Source organism: Lampetra planeri, chromosome 43, assembly GCF_965212315.1.
Source record: "Lampetra planeri chromosome 43, kcLamPlan1.2.h2, whole genome shotgun sequence".
In the NCBI taxonomy this organism is placed as follows: Eukaryota; Metazoa; Chordata; class Hyperoartia; order Petromyzontiformes; family Petromyzontidae; genus Lampetra; species Lampetra planeri.
The window spans coordinates 7,454,860-7,462,755 of record NC_136149.1 but is presented as its reverse complement, the minus strand read 5'-3'; positions in this window follow the sequence as shown (position 1 = coordinate 7,462,755).

The window sequence follows — 7,896 nt, the reverse complement described above, 5'->3', positions numbered from 1 at the left end:
ACGACATTATCAGCTCAGGGGGTGCGGCAATCGGTCATGCGGGGCCTCAATACTGTTGTAAACTTACCTCACGGTGGGTGTCAAGGGGGCCCCAACTCGTAAGGTCATGTGGGGCCTCAATACTGTTGAAAACTTACCACACGGTAGGTGTCAAGGGGGCCCCAACTCGTAAGGTCATGTGGGGCTTCAATACTGTTGTAAACTTACCACACGGTGGGTGTCAAGGGGCCTCAACTCGTAAGGTCAGGTGGGGCCTCAATACTGTTGGAAACTTACCTCACGGTGGGTGTCAAGGGGGCCCCAACTCGTAAGGTCATGTGAGGCCTCAATACTGTTGGAAACTTACCTCACGGTGGGTGTCAAGGGGCCTCAACTCGTCAGCTTTGGCCACCAGTGGCGGTGAGGGCAAGGCACCCCCTCCCTCCACGCCAGTAACTCAACTGCCCTCACCTCGACACGCCATGCGTGTTTGAGAACAACCCACAGGAAGGCTTTGTCACAAACTTCTTGCAGAGATCCCGTCAAAGAAGGAATCTCTGCAGAAGTCCGCCCCCTAGCGTGGCTACCTGTAGCCACGCCAGGGGGCAGACTTTCCCGCACGATACAATAAAGAGAACAACGTGAATTGCATGGCAATCAAAAGCAATGCTTTTTTGATTCTCGAAGCGGGAATTTCACTAAATTTGACACATCGCACCTAAGCGATTTGACGTTGTGTGCAGTCATCGGTAATCGGAGTGGCACCAGCAGCTGGAAACATTGGAGGACCCAGTTTAATCGCGGGCGGACAATAACTCGGACTTGGATCCAGGATCCCAGCAGTGTTGGCTCAGTGCCCCTGAAGCCGGAGCCACCCTCCTGGCCAAATCTGTACCTAACCTTTGCTTCAGTGGCAGTGAAGGTTGGTTTTTGGCCAAATAATTGGATTGAATACAACATATGCTCATGTGCCATCTGCCAACCAACAAAATCTGGTGTGAAAATACGATGCGTCCACTCGTGTCTCACATGCTCTAATAGTGCATACACTGTAACCATGTTTTCAATTTTGTGTGTAATATGCAAAGTGCTTTATAATACAAATTTGAATTCACTTAATTATATTTAGATTTAAAGCTTTCATGACTGCAGGGATTCATCTTCTTGGTTCTTTCAGTAAAGTCACGTAGAAGGGAAATAATAAAATAATAAAAATGAAACATAAAATAATTCTCACGACGTTTCGGCCACAACGCAAGCAGCCGTCCTCAGGTGAAGAACAGGTCTGTCGGAAAGGAATTGTAATAGTAAGGAGCTGCAGCAGCTAAACCACCACGTAAAAAACAAAAATATTAACTACATCAGTATCATCAATATACTAAATATACTCTCCAATAAGCTGAGCTACTAACAGTAAGTCATACATTACAATTCTGTCGCAAAAAGTATAATATGCCTCCAGCTAAACTTTTTTCTCTTACATCACACGGGTCTACCCCGTACTATATACTGCCATAGACAAACCCAACATTAAATTATATACTGCATTACTATACACCACCTTATACCTTAGACTATACATTGTAATATTACACTATGTATTATTCTACCCACAATACTGTAAACCACTTCCCTCTATTACTGCTAACCCTACTCCCTTTGATGCTGCTAATCCTGCAAACTGCATAATGCACGGGCATAATGACTTTGAAACCCCCCCCACCTCCTACGCATTCCACAAGTTGTGACTAATCCCATATCTGCATTTCCCATAAATATGCTAAATTCCTCTTGATATGCAAATTCATTTGTCAAGGCGCCCCTTCCCCCCTCCAACCCAGCGTAAATATACGCTGCCAAGCATGGTGGTGCCCATTCAGACGCTGTCTTTCCGACAGACCTGTTCTTCACCTGAGGGCGGCTGCTTGCGTTGTCGCCGAAACGTCGTGAGAATTATTTTATTGTTTTATTTTTATTTCCCTTCTACGTGACTTTACCGAAAGAACCAAGAAAATTAATCACTTAATTATCTTGATTATTGCGTATTTTGCAATGTGTGCCAGTAGATGTTAGAAAATTGTCTCAATGTGTAAGCACATTGTGTGCCTATATTGTACAGCCAACTACTGTATTGGCTATCTGTGTAGTGACATATGACGTCACTACTGTGTCGGCCCGTACGAGGGCTGGGGGCCCCAAGGGGGTGCCTGGGGGGTCACGTGGTGGAGGGACCCAGACCTTCCCAGAGGTGGGGGAAGGGAGGCGTGGCCTGGGAAGGGAGGCGTGGCCTGGGCAGAGCCGGCCACGCTGGAGCGGATATAAGCGTGGTGTGGATGGAGATTGGGGCTGTTGAACTCCGAAGTGAAGACGACATCATCGGTCCTCAAGTCCCGGGTCGTCATATAGTGTTCCAGAGTGTTAGTGAGTTTAGGAAGGTGGTCACCACCTCATGTACAGTGTTATATTACTTACCGTTTTAATAAATAATGTTGCCTCCAAGCTGTGTGTGTGCACCCAATTCGAACCCACTACATATGGACAGATTATCCGGGTTGTGGATTAACGCAGCCTAACAAGCAAAAAAATCACGTTTTCATGCGCAGGCTGGTTTATTGACTGCTCATCACTCACTGGGGATCAGCGACTCATTGCCGACGAGATTGCAAACACGTTCGCGTGTAAACCAATTACTTGAAGCAAAAATACACTCGGCATTCTCACCCCATTCTATCTAGGCAATCAACAATGGGGGTTTTTCCCTTCTAAATCTTAACTAAATGTTGCATTTTGAGGCGTTTGTTTTAGATACGGGTTCGTCCATTCCCCCAAATAATGGAGTTGGCAAATTAAAGTGTTTGTACCGACGAAAAGAAACAGGTCTAATCGGGTATAGCCAGAAATAAGTAGAATCACATGAAAAGCCACTCTCTTGCCCGTTGTCAAATCCAGAAGTCTTTATTACCAAACGCAACCTGCACATTCAAGAGAGCCAATTAAAACAATACACACAAATTAGAAACCCGTTAATTATTAACTGAAGTCCCTTTGTAGCATGTTCTAACCACCCAGACCAGCCAGCATGTTGCCACTTGCACCCATAGTCTTCACCCCACAATTGCCAAGACGACGGTTTACACATCCAATGTCACCGAGCCACCACATAAATCTGGGAATGGGTGGGAAGGAAGCTGTTCCAACCATGCAGTGTCACAATGTCCAGGTTACATTTGAAGAGAAAGGAACTCATCCTGCTCCAAAAAAGCATGCATCACACGCGGAGCAACATCTCCCCTCCGGCATTCCGTAAAATGATTCAAGTGGTAAAGCCAAAATGGTAAAGGCTCGGCCCTGCAATTGCTTATTATGCCAATGCTGGCAGAAGAGCCTCCCATGAAAGCGAAGTCTACCAGATGTGTAAGAGGAGGTGGGCACACCTACACTTGACCAATTTACGCTGCTGCTGGGTGGGCAGAAGCACAGGGATTTGAGAAACTTGCTGCTGCACTGTTTTAACAGCAGTGCCGGAAGACGGAATCAAACCGACGACCCCCTGGTTTGCAAATCCAGTCTACGCTCCACTACACCACTATGGCAGCTGTACAGCAAAATTGGAGGGTGGTCATAAGCTTCCGAACGGGAGTGCGGCACGGATCTCGATCTGGTGATCAGAGAAAGAGCAGCCAGCACCAGCTGCTCGCAGTGGTGGCGAGAAGTGGCTACGACGCTTTGGTGCTTCTGAGTTACATTAAAACAGCGTCTCTACAGACAAGGAACTAATAAAAAAAATCCCTTTTTAAAAGAAAACCCCCTAAAAATATTAAACATCGGTCTAACATTAAGCTACAAAGCCTTCGAAAGCAGTAAGGGAAAAAATGCTGTATTTTTTCAGCGTTTAAAGCCCGTTTAATTAAGGTTAACATCCACCGTCGTGGGATTTCATTTAGGTTAAAACTCACAATCCCGTGGGATTTTTGGGAACGGCAAGTGCTCATCACCACGGATTTAGGAGCTGAAGGAGACTCCACCACTTTGACACAGCAGCCAGGGCAGGTAGTACTACAGGCAGAGCAGGTAGTACTACAGCCAGAGCAAGTAGTACTACAGCCAGATCAGGTAGTACTACAGCCAGGGCAGGTAGTACTACAGCCAGAGCAGGTAGTACTACAGCCAGAGCAAGTAGTACTACAGCCAGAGCAAGTAGTACTACAGCCAGAGCAGGTAGTACTACAGCCAGGGCAAGTAGTACTACAGTCAAGTCGCACACCCAATTGGGAGACCAAACCATAGGTTCACGGTGGGGGCAAGAGGGGTCCATCAGGGTAGGTCAACATCACCGGCAGACTTGACCCACCGTTCACACGCAATTATGGGTGTGCAAGGGTCTAGCGGTGGACGTTGCATATTTGTGACAGCGGCAGTAGCAGCAGCAGGAGCTGTTTACAGGCAGCGAGCCGGCACAGCTGCGTGCTCGTGAACCAGGTGGAGGGGACGCAACGAGCGCGGGGAAAGATGCTTCCTACACATTATTGAAAATTATCAAGACTACAGGAAGCCATGCTAAACTAAGAAAGCAAAACAACTAAGGCCCTATCATGGCTTACACAACCTATAGCCCCAATTATTGTATCCCTACACTAAAATCGGGCACCAGCGTACAGAGGCCCTCAACTTATACTTAATGCGATTAGTGCATTTAAAGAATCTCGTATGTTTTGCACAACAAATATAACATTAAAAAGCCACGCGAAATCACCCAGCAATTGGAAACAAACCCACCTCACCCGATTACGAAATATGCTTAAACATTTCACACATCGCATTGGTATTATTGGTAACGTCAGTACTGTAAATGCAGCTGTTTTCCATTTCAAAACCAAACACATTTATCAAAATGCTCCCACGCGACAATCAATTCCCTTTGGGGCGATGGGTTCATAATAATGATGTGGTGCGCCTCGGTCAACACCCCAGTTGTTACACCGCCACGGGCAGACACTGCCGGAGGAGTTGACTCGAGAGCTCGCTCAACCCCTGAAATGGAAGATGTCCCTCGCGGTGTTTACCCGCCTGCATCGCTTCCCGCTCACGGACTACGAACGCAGTTCACCAGAGAGGCCACGACGTTCATGACGAACGTTATTGTTGTTTTATAACCGGGGAGGGCGTTGCAGCGGCGCCGATAAAGAATTGTGAAAGCGCAACTTGCTTGTCAACATCATAAGACTCGTTGCTGCTCAAAGACAGGAGCGGTGTTCACGTGAAACACGACCAAGCCAAGGAACACGTCAATCGATTTTTTTACCAGTGCCAAGCGTTCAATTTGTTGCTTCTAAATGTTCCTCGTAGCCGATGGTAGCCGGAGTGGTATAGATCCTCCCTTCAGCCTATGCCTCTCCCTTCCCGCCCAACCAGGGTACACTTCATTCCACCTACAATTAAATGCAAGACATTGAGTGGGCAGTGCCTTCACATTTGTGTGTAGGACTTGTCACACCGCACGTAGCCAACCGTTCCACATTGGTCAACTTAAGTCCCTTTCTCTAGTCCCGTTTAAAACGCCTTTTGTTTACTACGCCCTTGAGTTGACCCAGGTTAGGGTGCGCTATGTATTTGCACGGGGCAATATTTTTGCGGTTGTCTTGCACGCCAATGCGAGATGCAGTTCTCCACGAACCACGCTACATAACATTGAATTATTATGCCTTGCACCCACCAAGAGCATGACAGTCTCCACGTCTGGGTGGAGACGCTTTGAACGGGCGGCTCTTCCAGGGTTAACGTGACCCGACCCCCCCTGCCCGGCTTCACGTGGCAGGGTGGTGACGAGGGAGAGCTCATCGCGTTACCTCGGTGGGCACGGTGAACAGTGATCGGTAGGGGGGGGGGAAACCGCAAGACCTGCTGCAAGGCACTGCCGACAATCAAAACGGTGGCTGGAACAAAGCCCAACCCCTGAAACAACGTGTTGGTACCCACGGAGAAGCGATTTCCCGCGCTTACCGATGCCCAGTGCGGGTGCAAAATACCGCGAGTGCAAGGGAGAGATTTTCACATAACTCACCAACGACCTCGGAAGAGCAATTTTGTTTCCATGGTTATGACAGGCAAAGGGCGTTTAGCTGTCCACAAGCTTGCGTCACCCTTTACGGCGCCCACGCACTCGCCATGCTGCCCACACGTGCTCTACTGTATATTCAAGCAATATATCCAAAAATTCGTGGCCACTCCACATACCCGTGTAGGGTACACCGACGTACTTCGTGACCACTCTGGTCCTAGCGCCCATGACGTTTGAGCGAAGGTGGCCCGGACGATCCCCAACTCATCCCCGCCGCCGTGTTCACGTCGCAGAGCGGAGTTGGGGTGGAATGGGCACCGTGGAGCGAGGCCACGACGGGCCCCATCTTCACGCTCTCACTCCCCCCCCCCAACTGCTCGGCGATGCGAACGCGAGAATCGTCGCGGCGAGCTTCTTGATCGACTCATTGTCGTTATTGCCCCTCGTCATTTCGAACGCAGGCCTCGGATCGGTGCAGAAAATTTACATTACCAACGTACACAAGCTGACCACGTATTCTCGAATCAAGAGGCTAATTTAGCCCAAGTGCCGCCCGTGCCACGACCGCACATTAAAATCATTCAAAAGCCGTTGGGCCGGCGTCAACTCACGGCAACCACCACGGACGGCACTCACCACCACCACCTTCCTTCTCACTTTGCTCTCAATGAACCATTAAACATGGGTTGGATCAATGCGATTCGAGCTTGATGGTGAAGTTAGGCTGAATGGGTACAGGTCAGGTTCCAGCCTCGTGCCTTCCAACGCTAGGCGTCGCAGCAAGCGTGAGTCGCCTAATGTTCGGGTTGGTCAAAAGTATTTGCATTCATCTTGCACGAGTCTAGTGAAACAAAGCAGGTCCGATGTGTGTGCTGCACAGACATTCCCATCATTTACAATTGGAGGAAAGTTAGCAGCTTAATTTCAGACGTCCTATGTTATAATTACATCAGCAAGTGCAGGTGTGCTGAAGCTTAGCGTCGCAAGCGGCATGCTGTCATGAGTGGTTCGCTTATATATAATTCCCCATTGGCTCGCAGAAGCAACGGAGTTCTGTTGCTCGCAGCCTTGGCCGGGTAGCGCCGTCGCTCCGTAGAACATCACTGGACTCCGTGGGTGGGCAAGCACGATCACAATCATCGCCTACGCCTGCAATAGGTCCCTCAGCCAAAGGAGCTCTCAGAGCAGACAGCTCGCATCCAATCGCTGCGCAGGATCACCGATTTCGAGAATGCCTGCGATCAAGCAAGCCTTCAGACAAATGGCCGATGGCCCATCCATAGGCTGACTCGATGGGGTAAAGCAGCATGCATCCTCGTGAATGTGGACCTCCGGTGCGGTGGCACGGCTGCCCCGAGTGGGCAGCACGGTGGAGGGCAGCACGTAAGGTCGAGGTTTGCACCGGGAATCGGCGTTGGCTTGAGTGTCGGCCAAGTGTAAGCGTCAGGGCACGAGGTTCACTCGTGGTCCAGTGATCTATCGTTCCGGCAGCTACCAGCAGGTTTTGAGTAGACAGATGTCAAAGCCGCTTATCAGGGGGACGCTGCTGCTGCTGCTCTCCTAATCAGCCGGGCCTGGCTCGGAGCAGCCGCAAGCGCAACGCCCGGTACACCTTTCCGCTCGGAGTTGAGGCCGGCGAACGCGATCGTACGCATCTCATTGAAAGCGTGCCGCCGTGAGGCCGAGCCAATATAGTGGACCGACCGCCAATTGCCTTTGGTAACGGCAGCTCGGTGAACGACAGAGCGATCGGTGCGACATGGTAAAGATCGCCACGGCCTCGGGGAAAAGCAGCTAATCCAGTCGAGGCTGCGTGGCTCCGATTTCCACGGCCTCGCGTTGGAAGCGGTGCGCGAGCC